The sequence below is a fragment of the Phocoena phocoena genome, chromosome 13, assembly GCF_963924675.1.
Source record: "Phocoena phocoena chromosome 13, mPhoPho1.1, whole genome shotgun sequence".
NCBI classification, from domain to species: Eukaryota; Metazoa; Chordata; class Mammalia; order Artiodactyla; family Phocoenidae; genus Phocoena; species Phocoena phocoena.
The window spans coordinates 83,439,120-83,442,751 of record NC_089231.1 but is presented as its reverse complement, the minus strand read 5'-3'; the positions used below and the strand labels follow the sequence as shown (position 1 = coordinate 83,442,751).

General features: G+C 42.3%; 1 pseudogene; it reads left to right on the top strand.

Annotated features, from left to right (window-relative positions):
• The first annotated feature begins 727 nt into the window (after positions 1-727).
• LOC136133212 (small ribosomal subunit protein uS14-like) lies at positions 728-908 on the top strand (annotated as a pseudogene).
• The last annotated feature ends 2,724 nt before the right edge of the window (positions 909-3,632 follow it).

Below are 3,632 nucleotides of genomic sequence, written 5' to 3'. Positions count from 1 at the left end.
AAGATAACCATCTTACAAGTGTCAGGCAGAAAGCAGAAGATATTCACAAAGGAAAAAAAAGTCAGACTGGCATTAGATTTTCATCTACGCTATGGAAAGATGACAGTGGACCAGTATCTACAGAAGAGAGAAAGGACTCCAACCCAAGAATCCTCTATCCAATTTTCAAAATACTTTCCATCTATTGAGGCAAAAGGAGAAGAGTCAAGGATACCCCAAGGATTCAGAGAATATAACTCCCGGGTCTTCATCTGAGGAAATGACTTGAGAAAAGACTTACCAAACTACAACTAAACCTGAAAAGCAAACTGAAAGAAGAAGAAAACAAAAGAGAAAACAGTGTTAAGAACACAGGCATATGACATCTTACAGATCCAGAGAGGGATTTGTGTAACAGAGAAGGACTCTTGAAACCAAATGGACCTCCTCTAAGGGAGTTCTAACAAATACTAAATTATTTCAGCCAAACCTCAGAGACTGGTGAGTGGGGGTGGGGAGGTAAAGGGTCTCATATGTCTCATTGGGGAAGACGGGAAAGGAAAGGAGGAGAGGGAGGAAGTGAAAGTGTTCTAAAGGTCTCATCTCGGAGGGATGAGGGAGAAGGGGAGGAAACAGATCTAGGAGCTGGGAGGACAGTGCACTTCAGTGTGGGACATGGTGAGTTATAGGCCTCCAATGATCAGGACAAGGAAATTTGCTTTTGCCTAGTTGCAGCCAAGAAAGCAACATGGGTCACCAGCAGCTCTACTGGAGTCATCCAAAAAAAATTGGCCAGGGTTCTAGCTCTTGCCGCGCCTGCTCAAACCGGCCCAAACCGGCACAACCTGATCCAGAAATACAGCCTCAATATGTGCCGCCAGTGTCTCTGCCAGTATGGGAAGGACATCGGCTTCATGAAGCTGGACTAAGTGTGAACTTCTTGAATGGGTCATCCAGCATATCTACCTTCCTCAGAAACAATACTAACTCTTTGTATATAAAATAAAAAATTTTAAACTTACCCAAAAGACAAGGAAATTCATCATGAAGGAAATGGAGAGATCTTCTTAACCAAGCCTGGGAACTCAGAAGCTATGAAAGAAAAGATGGGTATTTGACTATGTCAACATTAAAATGTTTTATGTGACAAGGGATACCAAAAATAAAGCCAGTGCAAATGATGGAGCTGGAAAACTATTTGTAATACAAATAATAGTCACCAACTGTGGTTGACTAACTTACTGTGTGCCATGCACCATCCTATTGACTTGTATTAACTCACTGGTGTCTAGAACAACAGTATGAGGTAGGAATTATGATGTTGATCATGACTGCTACTTCCCAGAGGAGTAAACTGGGGCAAAGTTGAATGACTTGCCGAGGTCACATAGCCAGTCAGGGGCTAAGTTCTGAGGCGACCCTTGGCAGCCCGCCCCAGAAGACGATGCTCTTAATCACTTCTCTGCAGTTAAGCCAAAGTTCAGATGGATGCTATCTAAAGAGCTTTTACAAATTGACCTGAACAAGACAAACAACTAAGACAGAAATGGACTTAGATTATGAACAGCTTATTTACAGAGGAGCAAAACCAAATGGCCAACAAAAGAATGTAAAGATCTTCAAATTCAACAGTGGTCAGAAAAATGCTAATTAAAGAAGCAATAAGACATTGCATCCACTAGACTGACTGACATAACTAAAACGAGCAGTGCTCTCAAGTGCTGGCAGGAATATGGAGAAAAGGCCACTCTGGTACATGTGAAGTTCTGCAGCCATTTGGGGAAGCAATCTGGCAACATCTGTTAAAATGGAAACAAAACCCTTTGACCCATTTATCCAACTCCTGGGAATCCGTCCCAGAAAAATAAAAGTACCAATACTTAAGGACGGGAACATTGTTTTTTTGTATGTGTGGTAGGAAGCTGGCCACAAAATGAATGCCCATCAAAAGGAAAAGGGGAACGATGGAATAAATGATGCTCCATCCACCCTATACATATTTTAATAAAATAAAATCAATCCGTGTCTGCAGCCTGGCGGCCTGCTGGCCCTAAGGGCTGGCAGATGTGTTTTTGGTGAGCCAGCAGTGTTTTTATAAATTCCTGCAGGCTTCTGAGTCTATGATCCCCTGCAAATATTTCCATTAGACACAAAGTCTGCCGTCAAAAGGGCTACAGTACACAAACGTACGTGGTATATGTGTGCTATTAACCTTTCATGGGGGGGCGGGGGGAGGTGTGGGTGATGATGTGGAGAAATTGGAACCCTCATATATCGCTGGCGGGAATGCAAAATGGTGCTGCCACTGTGGAGAACAGTTTGGTGGGGCTTTGATAAGGTAAACATAGAGTTACCATAGGATCCCAGCAATTCCACTCCTATGAATATATCCAAAAGAACTGAAAAAGATGTTCAAACAAACACTTGAACACAAATGGTCATAGCAACACTATTCACGATAGCCAAAAGGTGGAAACAACCCAAATGTTTATCTACTAAATGAATGGTTAAACAAATGTGGTCCATGCATCCATACATACAATGGAATATTATTCAGCCATAGAAAGGAATGAAGTACTGATACATATACAACATGGATGAACCCCGAAAACATTATGCTGAGTGAAAGAAGCCAGAACTAAAAGGCCACGTATTTTATGATTCCGTTTATAGGAAATGTCCAAAAGAGGCAAATCCATAGAGACAGGAAGCAGATTAATGGTCTCCGGGACCTGGGGGGATGGGAGAATGGGATGTGACTGCATAATAAGGGGTTTGGGGTTTTTGTTTGGGGTGATGAAAAAGTTCTGGAACCAGACGGTGGTATTTGTTGCACAGCACTGTGAATGTATCAATAGTTAATGCCACTTTAAAATAGTTAAAATGGTGAATTTTATGTTATGTATATTTTATCACAATAAGAAAAGATTCATGGAGCGGGACAATTAGAAAAAAAGAGTCTGAAAAGGTAACTGGGGGAGGGGCAATAAAGGAAAAGGGGTTGAGAAACACTCTGGGATAAAGACTAGTCTGTGCTTCAGTATATCAAAGATCGTGAGCCTTAAAGCAAATACCTAAATAATTCACCTTTTTTTTTTTTTTAAACAGTGACGGGGAATTCCCTGGCGGTTCGGTGGTCAGGACTTGGGGCTTTCACTGCCATGGCCCGGTTCAATCCCTGGTGGGGCAACTAAGATCCCACAAGCCGCGCAGTGTGGCCAAATAAATAAAAAAAACAGTAAGACAGGAATAAAGACACAGACCTACTAGAGAATGGACTTGAGGATACGGGGAGGGGGAAGGGTAAACTGTGACAAAGTGAGAGAGAGGCATGGACATGTATACACTACCAAACGCAAGGTAGATAGCTAGTGGGAAGCAGCCGCACAGCACAGGAAGATCAGCTCGGTGCTTTGTGACCGCCTGGAAGGGTGGGATAGGGATGGTGGGAGGGAGGGATACGCAAGAGGCGAGAGATATGGGAACATATGTATATGTATATATAACTGATTCACTTTGTTATAAAGCAGAAACTAACACACCATTGTAAAGCAATTATACTCCAATAAAGATGTAAAAAAAAAACAGTGAGGGATCTTGTAGGCCCTTGAGGCAAATCACCCTCCTTTTCTGTTTCTAACCCAGGATTTGGG